Source organism: Salvelinus sp. IW2-2015, unplaced genomic scaffold (assembly GCF_002910315.2).
Source record: "Salvelinus sp. IW2-2015 unplaced genomic scaffold, ASM291031v2 Un_scaffold3197, whole genome shotgun sequence".
Lineage (NCBI taxonomy): Eukaryota > Metazoa > Chordata > Actinopteri > Salmoniformes > Salmonidae > Salvelinus > Salvelinus sp. IW2-2015.
The window spans coordinates 15,664-30,916 of NW_019944484.1; the positions used below are offsets into that span (position 1 = coordinate 15,664).

Here is a 15,253-nt window from a genome sequence, read left to right on the forward strand (position 1 = left end):
AATACTTTCTGAATGCACTGTATATGTTGAAGAGGGTGGGCTCAAACTGCATCCCTGTCTCACCMCACGGCCTGTGGAAATAAATGTGTGTATTTCTTAGCCAATTTTAACTGCACACTTGTTGTTTGTGTATCTGGATTTTATATTGTTGTTTGTTTTTCTCCCAACACCGCTTTCATCAATTTGAAAAGCAGACCGTCATGCCAAATTGRGTCAAACGCTTTTTGGAAATCATCAAACCATGAGAAGACTTTGCCTTTTTTTGTTTGTTTGTWTGTCAATTAGGGTGTGCCGGGTGAATATGTGCTTTGTCATATGGTAATTTGGTAAAAAGCCAATTTGACATTTGCTCAGTACATTGTTTTTACTGAGGAATTATATGAGTCTGCTGTTAATGATAATGTAGACGATTTCCCCAAGGTTGCTGTTGATGCATGCTGTATCCCACAGGAGTTATTGGGGTGAAGTTTTGGGGAAGATGCCAGAGCTGAGGATGATGTTAAAGAGTCTAAGTATAGCCAATTGGAATGTGTGATCTGGATACCATCAACACCACAGGCTTTTTTGGGTTGGAGGGTTTGTATTTTGTCCTGTAGTTCATTCAATGTAATTGGAGAATCCAGTGGGTTCTGGTAGTCTTTAATAGTTGTCTAATATTTGTATTTGATCATGTATATGTTTTAGCTGTWTGTTCTTCATCTCCGTTTTGAATAGCTGATTTCTGACGTGCTTTCCATAGTGTATTTCTGTATTGTTTTAGTCAGTCTGTCACGTATACTCCCTCTCTGGCCTCTAGGTCACCAGACTGCTAATTATTACACCAGTCACCATCATCACGCACACCAGCGCTTATTGACACTCACCTGGACTCCATCACCTCCTTGATTACCTGCCCTATTTATGTCACTCCCTTTGGTTCCTTCCCCAGGCGTCATTGTTTCTTTTTCATGTCTGTGTGCTGTTTGTGTTTCTTGTTTTGTATTATGTTCTTTTTATTTATTAAATATTCACTCCCTTAACTTGCTTCCCGACTCTCAGCGCACATTGTTACAGATTCACCATAGTGAAGGCGGAGGCTCAGGTTTTCTGAGTCTCTATGTTTTTGGTTGGGTAGGTTTCTCAATTTCTTTCTTAGGTTTTTGTGTTCTTCATCAAACCATTTGTCATTGTTGTTAATTTTCTTACATTGTCTGCTTGACATTTTCTGTTTTGATAGGGAAGCTATATCGTAAAATATGCTATTTAGATTTTCACTTTCAAGTTTACATTAAGTTTACCACCTGCTTTAATCTCTCTCTCGTCATCTCCATATCTCCTAGTGGTTCAATCTCAGCATTTAAGTATTCCATTCCAAGCACGCTGTGTGCACCTAGGTATGAATAGCCCAATCCCTGGATGACTAGCCGCGTGCCCTAGGCATGACCTTTGAGCCTGTCTCTCTTATCTAGAGGACTAAGCCCTTGCCGGCAAAGATGACTTAAGCCCCAGCCCACATCCCTAGCGAGACTAAGGCCCGTGCACAATAGCTCACTGGATGACTGCCCTTACTTCTGCCAGTTGAGTAAGTGTTGGACTAGCCCTGCCATATAGGTTGTGACTAGCCCTGCCATTAGGAGACTAGCCCTTGCCCAGTTTATTGGATGTGGACTATGCTCCGCCCATGGATGACTAGGCCCTGTGCCAGTAGAATGACTAGCCCTGCCATGGTTAGTTATGGACCTAGATGTCGTTCCGTTTAAAAGTAGCGGAGGAAGCGATGGCCTGTTTTCTGTGTAACAGCATAACTGGGAAATGACTCTATGTATTCCTTATATTGCCCTTCATCGCCAGTTCCAGCATGTAAACAGCGGTATATTAGGTTAAGGCTACTACATTGATACTCAATTTCCCCGTATACCCATCAAGAGGTTGCTGCAACCTAGCTTATGAATGAAAGTTTACAACGTACAGTAAGTAGGTGCACACAGTAGAGGAGACACATTTGATGGATGACAGACCAGTAGACCCACTTATGGACAGCTACAGTGAGTAGACCGCGCTTGCCACGCTTGCCTGCTATGTCTAGCTAATATAGGGTTAATCATAGTCCAAATGTAAATACCATTAGTAAAACCAAAAGCTTTACCTTGACATGGAAGAGTTCCAGTGTTGTGTTGAAAATCATAGACCAGCTAGCGAACATAGCTCGCTCTGAGCAGGGTGTTTCAGATGGGACGCGTAAACTAGCTAGCTGCATTTGCTAGCTAAGTATCTATAAGACTGAAAGTGAGAAGGAAAGTGAGTACACCATATCGCTTCTCTCTCTCTCTTCTATTCTCTCTCGCTTCGTTCAGTTTGGAAGAAATTAATTTGTTCAAAACTTGTTCAAACTGTTGTCTTTCTCTCTCTTTGAGTCAAGCTACTCACCACATTTTAAACACTCCATGCAGTGGCTAGCTAGCAGGTAGCTTCTGGCTGCTTTCAGACTAGATTCAATTCCTGGCTGCCTTTGGATTGGCGTGTGGCAATAACGATCGTGCAGCTTTCATGCTACAAGAGCTCCACTGATAAGGCTGAACAGGCTCCAGGGCGCTTAGGATCAACGGACTCTTATTTGGGGTGCGGGCATAGGCTTAGATAAATTGTAGGATATGTTTCATCTTAATAAGCTCTATTTTGCGACGTGTACTCATATAGCTACTTGTTCGTTCAATACAATAATGTTCTTATACTAGTGCATAAGTACTGGCTAGCAAACTCTTCAGTTATATATTACTAATAAATCCTATTATTCTCCCAGCATATTAAAATAAGACATTACACTCTAGACCAGTTGCCAAATTGCCAACAAAACAAAAAACTCGATGTGTCAGACAGCAACTGTTAATCTCCAATGGCCAACACAAATCCTATGATATAGATGTTATGAATTCTCATTACCACGGACCGAGTGGTAGTAGCTATGAGAAACGTTGGTACCTTAACCTTTATTAGGACAGTACCTATAAGGCGCGTGACCTACATCAAAAAGGCGCAGACTTGTGCAAGGCTTTGAAGCTTGAATATTCGCGCGTGAGTTATCATAAATACCCACTATGAATTCTTGTTCAGTTCACGCCTCTAAACAGCAAACTGGATAGTGTGTTCAGCCATGCGGCTTTCATTTGATGTGCGAAGACGTTTTTTTTATAGCCTAGTGTTGTTGAGAACACAAGTCTCTCTCACCAGGCTGCCACTGATTCAATATGGGAAAGACTGCTGACCAATTGATCCTACACAGACAAGTTTCATACTTAGGGAAAAATAATTCACCAATTGCAGCTGTCAAGGATACACTCATTTATGTGAGGATACGTCACTCTTTCCCCATGTTAACTTTTGCAACTCACAACTGGGCTGAATAAAACCTACTAATCATTTTGGAGTATGTGTAATCAGCAGCCTCAAATGACATGCATAATAGATCGCATCATATTTGTGGTTCTTCAGCTGCTCTTGTAAGCCGCGGGAGTTTAGTTAAATTCTTTCGGAAAAGGTGGGCTGCCGACTCTAGCGATGAGTCTCCGTTTTATTGTGGATCGTCTCTGAAATTTGCAGTTCAACTGCAGTAAATTTTCTGTCTGTCAGTAAGAGTGTGCTTCCCGAAAGCTCTCTGCCTTCCAGGTCACTGTCCCTATTATGTAAACGGGGTCTCATCTCCTCTGCGGTAGGCTGGAACAGATAGGAGTCTAGGTATTGGCCCGAGAGAACGCAGAGCGGTTATTGTATGGTCAGACGTATAATGGAATCATTATTTATTAAAGCAAAGACTGGTAACACGACAAAACACAATTGGAAATACAAAACAACGAAAGACGTATCCAGTAAACAAGACACTGAACATTTTGAAATCTACATAAAACACGAGGAGAGAACCGCCTTGGTTGTGCGTACGAACGTAGGAAACAGACTAGACCAATACGATGACTATTGATATAAACGGATAGTAAACTAGTTCCACTAATGTTTTGTGCGACAGGACACAGACACAAGGAACAAATCACCATCAACCAAACATTGAGAACAGTTCACACCTTAAAATATTGTGCTCAACAGAGAAAACGTCAAAAAACACACTGCCCCTAAATTGAGAACATAATAGGCAACACATTTAACCTAACATAGAAAACAACATAACATAGAATGCCACAACCCCCAACTCACCGACACCTGACCAACTAAACACATACAAAAACAAGGAAAACAGGTCAGGAACGTGACACTGTCACTCATGATGCTGGATGTTTTCCAGTGAAGTTTTTTACAGGCAGTTTTCGCTGCCGTGATGCCCTCACATCCCAATTACTAATATCATGATTAATCATCATCTCTTCAGCTAGCTTGAGAACTTTATCAGTCTCTCCCTGAGTTATCTTTTCTACCTACGTAGAAAAGCTGCTTTTGACGATTTCAATTAAACCAATACCGTCCATCACAGATAATGTAGTGCTTWGTAATCCCTTCGTAGCAAAATCACTAGTGTCAAACAATTTACTAAATGTGACTAACAGGAATAAAAACGTATTGTTCTGGATTTGTTGTAAGAGGGCATCGGCTTCTAATTTGGTTTGTCCACAAGCCTCTGAAAACTCTGCAAGAACCTCTAAAAKGACATCTAGCAGTAACAGCACTTTACTCACAGACCCTGATTTCGAACTCCACCGTACATCCGTGGATCTTTCTAGCTCGATACATGGTCTATTGGGATGCAACTCTTTCTGTACTTCATGAATCGAGCATGTCTGTGGGGATCCACTCATAAATGTGTGCAGCTGRTTTACTGTGTCAAAGAAAGTACTGACATGTCCCGAAATGTTTGCTTTAGTAGGACATGTATCCCTCCTCTGTTCCCTGACATGACTGAAGCGCCATCTAAACAAAAAYCCACACGAAGAGTGGGATCCAACTCYAGGGGTTGCAACACAAATTCCTTGTGCAGACTAATCAGCGGTTTCCATAAACCCAACAGCTCTTTCTTTAATCATTTCAGCATGAATGTATCGGATGCACACAGCAAGAAGTTCTAGTTTAGGTTGATCTTTATAATCATCTGCCAGTGTGGCAAAATACTTGGAAGCGCAGAATGAACTTCATCTTTTATCCTCCACAGTAACAATGATGCTGCAATTCGTTCTGAATTTCGGGGCTCATAAGCGTGGCATTGTGAGGTAGCTCATTAAGCCTGTTTTCTATTTCTGAGTCATACTTTGACACGAAATTGAAGATTTCGAAAAAGTTACCTTTGCTGACTGCCTCTTGGGTTTCTCTATGCCCTCTGAGTGAAATATCCTGCTTTGCACACATTAGAACAATATCTATGACTACTTCAACATGTGCACGGTTTCTTTCTATAAAATCCATGTTTGCATCACCATGTATTTGGTTCAACACAGTCCCACGACGTCTAGGCCCATGGGTCGCCTTGTAGGATTCACATTTTGCAAGGACATTAGAATGTAATTTGCTATTCTCGTGTTTGTAGCAAGCATTTGTTGCGAGTTTCCAGTTTTTAAATCCATCTCGTATAAATCTGAATTTGACATTTACCCCAGGAAAGTGCCTACAAAATGTACAATAATTGCATATTTTGCTTTACTATACTCAATCCACACGAACTGGTCATACCACCTTGAGAAGAAGCAGCGKGATTTGCCATTTATTATACTTGAAGGGAACTTTGCTAGCTTTGGTTGACAGGCTGGTTCATCAACGGCAGACACATCTGTCGGTGGACCTACTGAAGGTTCACCCCCGCCCGCAGCATCAAGAACGAGAGGAGACGGTGGGGTTGGCAAGCGTGCCTGGCTCAATGTGGCATTGGCTGTTGTGATGGCGATTGCGATTGTTTCTATCCTGGCCCCACCTGTTAATGTCTCATTCTGGAAGCTATCGGTAGATTGATCCAAATTATTTTCTGGAACCCACTCCTTTGCCTCAGACGTCTTTTTTTGAAAAACCTAGCGATCAACWTTTGGTTTGCCATTGCTAGAACTACTAAATTACCTTGGCTGGTGAGTCAGTTACAGTAAACTAGTGTGGTAGAGTTTGCTAGCCTATGCACTACAAAGTTTAGCCACGTGACATTGCCAGGTTGTTGAGGTAAACCACTGTATGATTTTTTTTTAAATGTAACAAATAGTCGGAAGCCAACTTGATTGTCGCGGACAATTTCTTTGTTAAATTATAATAAAAGGACCCATAGAAAATACTTCTCACATGCGGTTCTTTTAAAAAATGTATAAAATATAACACAATTCATATATCATTTCTGGGGCATTTTTGGGGTAGGCCTGAGATCAAACTAGGTAGGCCAAGGCTACGCTACTGGGCTGGAGGACGTCTTCCAGAAGTTGTCATAATTACTGTGTAAGTCTATGAAAGGGGGTGAGGCCCATGAGCCTCCAAGGTTTTGTATTGAAGTCAATGTATSCAGAGGAGGATGGTGCTACCCTACAGACTGCTGTTGAGGCTACTGTAGACCTTCTTTGCAAAATAGTGTGTTTTAATCAGTTATTTGGTGACATGTGATTATATTTATTATAGTTTTATCTAAACATTATAACATTTTAAATGTCTTGCAATTAAACATTTTATGAAATTCACTGGAGAGAATGGTCCTCCCCTTCATCCTCTGGGGAGCCTCCACTGGTGTAAGGGTAGTGAGATTTTGAGTTTGTCATTCTCAGCATTCTGTTTCTGGAATATGCTATGAAACCAAATGTCATATGCTGACATCAACCCATTGTTGGAGACACCTTTCAAGGCCAAAAAAACAAACATGTCACTGTTCGGTCAGCGGGATACAGATGCGTACTGCATTAGTGAATGGCAAGGCCCTTTCTGTACAATTAAATGGGCAGCTTTATGTATCATCATCAATCACAATCAATTAGAATGTTAGAACTAAGGACAGGTTGTGTTTTATTAATACCTGTCAAAGAGCATTAAAACCTGTTTGGGATAGGGGGCAGCATTTTACTCAGGCCCAGAAGCRAATATATGCATATAATTASTAGATTTGGATAGAAAACACTCTGAAGTTTCTAAAACTGTTTGAATGATGTTTCTGAGTATAACAGAACTCATATGGCAGGCAAAAACCTGAGAAAAATCCAACCAGGAAGTGGGAAATCTGAGGTTGTAGTTTTTCAACTCATTGCCTTTCTAATATACAGTGTCTATTGGGTCATATTGCACTTCCTAAGGCTTCCACTAGATGTCAACAGTCTTTAGAAYCTTGTTTGAGGCTTCTACTGTGCAGGAAGGGGGAATGAGAGCTGTTTCAATAGGTGTCTGGCAGAAGGCCATGAGCTGGTCATGCGCATGGCCGTAAGAGCGACATGCGTCCATTGCTTTCTAAAGACAAGGAATTATCCGGTTGCACATTATTGAAGATGTATGTTTAAAAAAATCCTAAAGATTGATTCTACACATCCGTTTGACATGTTTCTACGAACTGTTATATAACTTTTTTGGACTTTTCGTCTGAATTTTCCTGGATTGCGGCCTCGTGAATTTGGATTGTGAACTGAACACGCAAACAAAAAGGAGGTATTTGGACATAATGATGGACTTTATTCGAACATATCAACATTTATTGTGGAACTGGGATTTCCTGGGGATGTTCTGGATGCCAGATCATCAAAGTTAAGTGAAATATTTATAATGCGATTTCTGACTTCTGTTGACCCACAACATGGCGGGTACTGTTGGTTGTTTTGTTCTCGAGGACGTTCTCAGATTATGAACAAGGTGTGCTTTTTCCGTAAGCTTTTTGATCTGACACAGCGGTTGCATTAAGGAGAAGTCTCTATTTATTCTGTGATACACTGTATCTTTCATCAAAGTTTACCTCGATGAGTATTCTGTAAATTGATGTGGCTCTCTGAAATTCGCCAGATGTTTTCGAGGCACAACATTACTGACATACGCGCAAGTCCCTGAGATTTTGGGATATGAATATGAATTTATGCAAAAATAAATGTATGTGTAACATGAAGTCGCTCTGAGTGCATGCTGATGAAAACATCAAGTAGTGATTAATTATATCTCTATTTCTGCTTTTTGTGATTCTTTCTTGGCTGGAATGGCTGTATATGTTTTTGTGACTCGGCTCTGATAACAAAATCATATTGTGTGCTTTCGTGGAAAGCCTTTTTTCAAATCGGACACGATGGGTAGATTAACAAGAGGTTACAGGCTTTTAATTTGGTGTATTGCCTGTGAATGGTATGAAGTTTACATATTTAAAATTATTTTTTGAATTTCGCGCTTCTGCCTTTACAGGCGGAATGTTGTCGGAGGGGTTCGCTAGATAAGCAGTTTAAAAACTTCCAGGGTCAGATAGAACAGCATGTGGTTTTCAAGAAAGCTTGAGAAAATATGCAGAGGGAAGATCATCAAACCGGCATGGTAATTAACCACAACACAGAGTGGCGAAGAAAGGAAGACATGTCAGAGTGACCTGACCTGATGTGAAGTGCGTCCTGAGTTTATCATCCTCAGATCCTTCCTTCTCCTCTCTTCTTTCTCTCTCAGTTTCGGTCTCTATCGTGATGTGAATTTCCTGCTTGTGGCTGTGACGCCTCTGTAGCAATGTGTGTGTGTGTGTGTGTGTGTGTGTGTGGTGTGTGTGTGTGTGTGTGTGTTGTGTGTGTGTGTGTGTGTGTGTGTGTGTGTGTGTGTGTGTGTGTGTGGTGGTGTGTGTGTGTGTTGTGAGGTCTCCCTGCGTGTGTGTGAATACTTCATAGTGCTATGTGTATTACCTGTTACAGAGTGTCAGTCAGATAAGCCTACTCTGAAGACCTCCTCATCTCTCAAATCATAATCTTACTGCCGCAGATGGGTCTCATGGGGATCCATTCATTCACATAGATGGGACTTATTTTGTACATTACTAATCCAGTGTTTTGTCAAGAGAGGAACCCACAGCATGAAACTGGCATTTCCTGATTCCCAAAACAGGCATCATCATGTCTGTTATARGCTCTACGCTGTTGATGTAAAATCATCTAATATGCTCTTTCTCCCTCCTCCTCCTCTTCCCTCTCCTCTCCCCCCAGTACACCTCGTCTCTGACGTATGATGGGGTGTTGGTGATGGCCGAGGCCTTCAGGAACCTGCGTCGTCAGAAGATAGACATCTCCCGTAGAGGAAATGCTGGAGACTGTCTGGCCAACCCAGCAGCTCCCTGGAACCAGGGCATAGACATGGAACGCACACTCAAACAGGTATTCTTTGGTCCTTTGTGTTCCTTATTGTTCTCTATCCTGACCTGTGTTCTCTGTTGTTATGTCTCCAGGTGCGTATCCAGGGTCTGACAGGTAACATCCAGTTTGACCACTATGGCCGCAGAGTCAACTACACCATGGACGTGTTTGAACTGAAGAGCAATGGACCACAACGGGTAGGAAWAGACAAACAGGCATGTCGGAGAAATKATTTGGGTTTTATGAAAATGCAGTTTTGTCTGGTTTTCACCTCTCCCTTTCCTCTCTCAGATTGGYTACTGGAACGACATTGACAAACTGGTTCTGGTCCAGAATGAGGTGCTGTTGTCCAATGACAGCACAAACATTGAGAACAGGACAGTCGTTGTGACAACTATCATGGTAATGTACTCCTCTGCCTCTTCTCCTTTCCTCAATCACACAGAAGATGCATCCCAACAGTCTAAAACGGCTTACTAATTTAAAAAATGTAGGCAAGTCCTCAACTCCTGTCCTCAACTCCTGTCCTCAACTCCTGTCCATCTGTACTGATATTAAACAACTTGAAAGGTGGAAAGTCAATGTTCTGTAGGAATCGACTACGCTGTTTTCTCAAATCAGTACAGATGACGGAGAGGAGGATCTGTTGTGCTGTTGAGATGCACCCACATTGATTTAGAGAGCAGAGGGCCCACAGGGCCTCTTGTGGTCAGGGCCGGTAGTGACACCAGTGTGTATGACAGTGTCCCTAAGGGTATTGTAGCAGTACCAGGTCATAGTGAGGGAGGAGAGAGTAGGGGACTGTAAGAGAGGAATCAGACTTGTCACTGGCAGGTTGTCTTTATATTGATTTGGTTTTCGTTGACGTCATCTGTCAAGTGTGAAAGAGAGAGGAGTTTTAGTCCTTTTACCTTTTACCGTGTGTCCCCCCCTTCTCTCTATGGACGTCACTCTCTTCCTCTTTCTCTCTCCCCCTCCCTCCCCTTCTACCTCTTTCTCTCTCTTCCTCCCTCTCCACGTGCATCTTTTCGCCTCCCTCCCTCCTCCCTCCCTCCCTCCCCCCCTCTTTCTCTCTCTCCCTACCTCTCCCTCCCTCCCCTCGATCTTTCCCTCCCTCTTCCTTTTTCTCTCTCCCTCCCTCCCTCCCCTCCCTCTCCCTCTTTCTCTCTCTTCCTTCCTCCCTCTCTCTCCACCCTTCCCCTCCTCTCCTTCCCTCCCCCTCTCTCCCTCCTTTCTCTCTCTGATGATCTATGCCTCTGTCAGATGGCCATGGCTAATGTTACCTCAGCCACCTCCCTCCCTTTACAGGCCACTGATGCAGGAAGCCTCTGCTGCGACACTGAAGACTTACAGTACAAGACAGACACACAGACAGACGGGAGATGGACTCACAAGAAGGACCTCACACTGACAGACAGAAGCCAACTGAGACTCTAGCTCTCTATCGCTCTGTAATTATATTGCAGCGCCATTGAGAGAAGAGGAATCACACAGATGAAGATACCTATCTATCTATCTATCTATCCATCTGTCTGTAATTCTGCTTTGTCATGCTTTACTTTTTCTTCTCTGTGAACTGGGGAACTGTAGGCTAAAAAAAAAGTTTGAATATTTTGTTGATTATCTTTGGATGTTCAGGGAATTAGACCATAAAATGTCTGTCCCATGAATAATTGATGAAGAATAAAGACACACAGATCAGACAGGGGCCAGTCGTACAGAAACACACACAGATCAGACAGGGGCCAGTTGTACAGAAACACGCACAGGTCAGACAGGGGCCAGTCGTACAGAAACACACACAGGTCAGACAGGGGCCAGTCGTACAGAAACACACCCACACAGAGTGCATATATACTGTCACACACACACATTCACACACTGCGTACTGTCTCACAGATGCATACACAAACACACCCCCAACACACTGACATAATCACAGTCTCAACCAAACACACCCTGACAGTCACAAAACACAATCTCAAAGTGTACACATGCATAGACACACCCTCAATTGTAAAGAACAACACAATCACACACACACTCATGCACACACTTGTGTGCAAATGCTGCTGTGAGTGAGTGTGTGTGTGTGAGTGTGTTTGTGTGTGTGCGTGCTAGATGCATCGTGTTGTCAGTGATGGCTGTATTTCATATTCCATCACCATGACGACATGCCTGTTACCACCCCACTGCTGAGAGTCATCACRTCATCACGCCCCCTGCAGATAGCAGCTCTAGTCATTCTGTTTCTATGGTGTTCTCTGAAGACTGCATCAGGGACCGTGCATTGACATAGAGAGAGGCTGCTGTTACTTCATGGTCACCCATCATCTACATTGTTCTATTCTACAGTGGCTTGCGAAAGTATTCACTCCCTTGGCATTTTTCCTATTTTGTTGCCTGACAACCTGGGGGAAAAAAATAAAAAATGTACGGGTTTGTATCATTTGATTTACACAACATTACTACCACTTTGAAGATACAAAATATTTTTGATTGTGATTGTGAAAATTTGAGCCTGCATAACTATTCACCCCCCCAAAGTCAATACTTTGTAGAGCCACCTTTTGCAGCAATTACAGCTGCAAGTCTCTTGGAGTATGTTTCTATAAGCTTAGCACATCTAGCCACTGGAATTTTTGCCCATTCTTCAAGGCAAAACAGCTCCAGCTCCTTCAAGTTGGACGGGTTCCGCTGGTGTACAACAATCTTTAAGTCATACCACAGATTCTCAATTGGATTGAGGTCTGGGCTTTGAAAAGGCGATTCCAAGACATTTATATGTTTCCCCTTAAACCACTTGAGTGTTGCTTTAGCAAAATGCTTAGGGTCATTGTCCTGCTGGAAGGTGAACCTCCGTCCCAGTCTCAAATCTCTGGAAGACTGAAACAGGTTTCCCTCAAGAATTTCCCTGTATTTAGTGCCATCCATCACTCCTTCAATTCTGACCAGTTTCCCAGTCCCTGCCGATAAAAAACATCCCCACAGCATATGATGCTGCCACCACCACGCTTCACAGTGGGGATGGTGTTATCGGGGTGATGAGAGGTGTTGGGTTTGCGCCTTCATGGTCTTCATGGTGCCGCTTGCTTGATGGTGCCCCTTGCTTAGCGGTGTTGCAGACTCTGGGGCCTTTCAGAACAGGTGTATATATACGGAGATCATATGACAGATCATGTGACACTTAGATTGCACACAGGTGAACTTTATTTAACTAATTATGTGACTTCTGGAGGTAATTGGTTGCACCAGATCTTTTTTAGGGGCTTCATATTTAAGGGGGTGAATACATATGCACGCACCACTTTTCCATTTCTTATTTTTGTAGAATCTTTTGAAACAAGTTATTTTTTCAATTTCACCAAGTATTTTGTGTATGTCCATTASATGAAATTCAAATAAAATTCCATTTAAAWWACAGGTTGTAATGCAACAAAATAGGAAAAATGCCAAGGGGGATGAATACTTTGCAAGGAACTGTAGATGCATCTGCAGCTAGTCTGTTGTCCCTGATGTTGAAGTTTCAGGAACTCTGGTAAACATATTATGTTGTACTGGATATTGTATTGGCTGGCTGCATAATTAAGATCAGGGTTGCGGTCAGTTCCATTTTTTATTCTGGTCATTTCATAAAGTAAATCAAATTCCAATTCTACATTTTTCGAATTGAAAATGATTGAATTTTCTGAATTGACTTGAATGTAAATGGAATTGGCCCGAACCCTGATTAGGAGCTCTCTCTCTTTCTGATGTCTCTGCTGACGTTCCACTGTTTATGTCTTATCTACCTGAACCCTTCACCACTAAAGCTTCTCTTCTCTGTTTCTCTCTCCTTTTCTCTCGCTCTCTGTCGTTCCTTCTCTCTTCTCCCCATAAAACACCCTCTATTTTGCCATCTCTACACTCTCTCAGCCCTGTTGTTCCTCTCTCTCTTCTCCCCATAAAACCACCCTCTCTTTGCCATCTCTACACTCTCTCACCCTGTTGTTCCTCTCTCTCTTCTCCCCATAAAACCACCCTCTCTTTTGCCATCTCTACACCTCTCAGCCCTGTCGTTCCTCTCTCTCTTCTCCCCATTAAACCACCCTTTCTCTTAGCCATCTCTACACTCTCTCAGCCCTGTCGTTCCTCTCTCTCTTCTCCCCATAAAACCACCCTCTCTCTTGCCATCTCTACACTCTCTTAGCCCTGTCATTCCTCCCTCCTTTCCTCTCTCCCTCTTGCCACATCCTCATGTAAGACATCTGACGTGGTGTTCAGCATCAGAGAATAAAACACACGCCCAATATCCCTCCATGCACCTGCACCGAGACTAAACACACCGCAATAACACACACACAAACACACTGTGACAAAATAGTCTGCGACAAACTGATAACAAAACTATAAGGGGTTTAAACATGAAATAATCCACTGTCGGCAAAACCCCTAGCGATTTGTGTGTTTGTGTGTGTGTATACTATCACTGCTAAACACTCTACAAAGTCACCTATTCTGATGTCAAACTGTTGTCCTTTTAATATGCTAATATTTTCAGAAAAGTGAGGCAGGGTTAAGAAGAGACTTATCCAAAGTCATAAGTAGACCAAAATCAAGCTGAGCCGATGTTCTATCTACACCATCTGTTCTCTAGATCCTCATATACAGTACAGTACAACAGAATTCAATTTTAAGATCGGCAATTTTGTACCATCTAATAAAATGGAATAACATGTTCACAACAGATGGCATGGAATATGAACTCATCTCGGGTTTAGATTGTTGATGAGATATGATTTTGGTGTTGTCTATGCCGTTAAGACCTACAGTTGAAGTCGGAAGTTTACGTACACCTCAGCCAAATATATTTAAACTCAGTTTTTCACAATTCCTGACATTTAATCAAAGGAAAAATTCCCTGTCTTAGGTCAGTTAGGATCACCACTTTATTTTAAGAATGTGAAATGTCAAAATAATAGAGAGAATGATTTATTTCAGTTTTTCATTTTTCATCACATTCCCAGTGGGTCAGAAGTTTACACACACTCAATTAGTATTTGGTAGCATTGCCTTTAAACTGTTTCACTTGGGTCAAACATTTCAGGTAGCTTTCCACAAGCTTCCCACAATAAATTGGGTGAATTTTGGCCCATTCCTCCTGACAGAGCTGGTGTAACTGAGTCAGGTTTGTTGGCCTCTTTGCTCGCACACMCTTTTTCAGTTCTGCTCACAAATTCTCTATAGGATTGAGGTCAGGGCTTTGTGATGGCCACTCCAATACCTTGACTTTGTTGTCCTTAAGCCATGTTTGCCACAACTTTGGAAGTATGCTTGGGGTCATTGTCCATTTGGAAGACCCATTTGCGACCAAGCTTTAACTTCTTGACTGATGTCTTGAGATGGTGCTTCAATATATCCACAAAAGAACCTCTAAAATGTTAGCATTTGTATTTCCCCTTCTTTTAATTTAGGAAAAAATTTATGTTTCATTTGATATGACCTATTTACCTGTACGCTTTATTCTGACAAGTTCCTTGGTGAGCCAGGGATGGAGTCTTTGAAATGTATCCATTTCATTTGTAAATTAACATCATAAAGAACAAATGTACATGGATTTGATTTTAAATGTATTTCATATAGTGTTTACAGCTATTTCAATTCATTTGATAATGTATAAACCATTTGAAAGCCTATGTGTGAATACTATATTAGCTTCCTTTCACATTCCATACCTTCATTCATTTGAATCTGGAAGTCTAATCTGCACATCAGAGGATTGTCCTGTAGACTAGAGGAAGGGTCCTCAGGTGTTTTACCACCTGGGTGTCTCTCTGAACCACAAGCTCCTGATGAGAGTGGTGTGGTGTGTGTTTGGTGTTGTGTGTGTGTGTGTGTGTGTGTGTGTGTGTGTGTGTGTGTGTGTGTGTGTGTGTGTGTGTGTGTGTGTGTGTGTGTGTGTGTGTGTGTGTGTGTGTGTGTGGTCGCTTTGTGCGCGCGCCTGTGTTTGTGTGTGTGCTTCTTGCTTGTGTTTGTTGTGAGTGTGC

The 15,253-nt window shown here is 42.2% G+C and overlaps 1 pseudogene; it reads left to right on the forward strand.

The window, feature by feature from the left end:
* LOC112075494 (glutamate receptor 4-like) overlaps positions 1 to 15,253 on the forward strand; it is a 72,176-nt pseudogene that overhangs the window by 15,605 nt on the left and 41,318 nt on the right.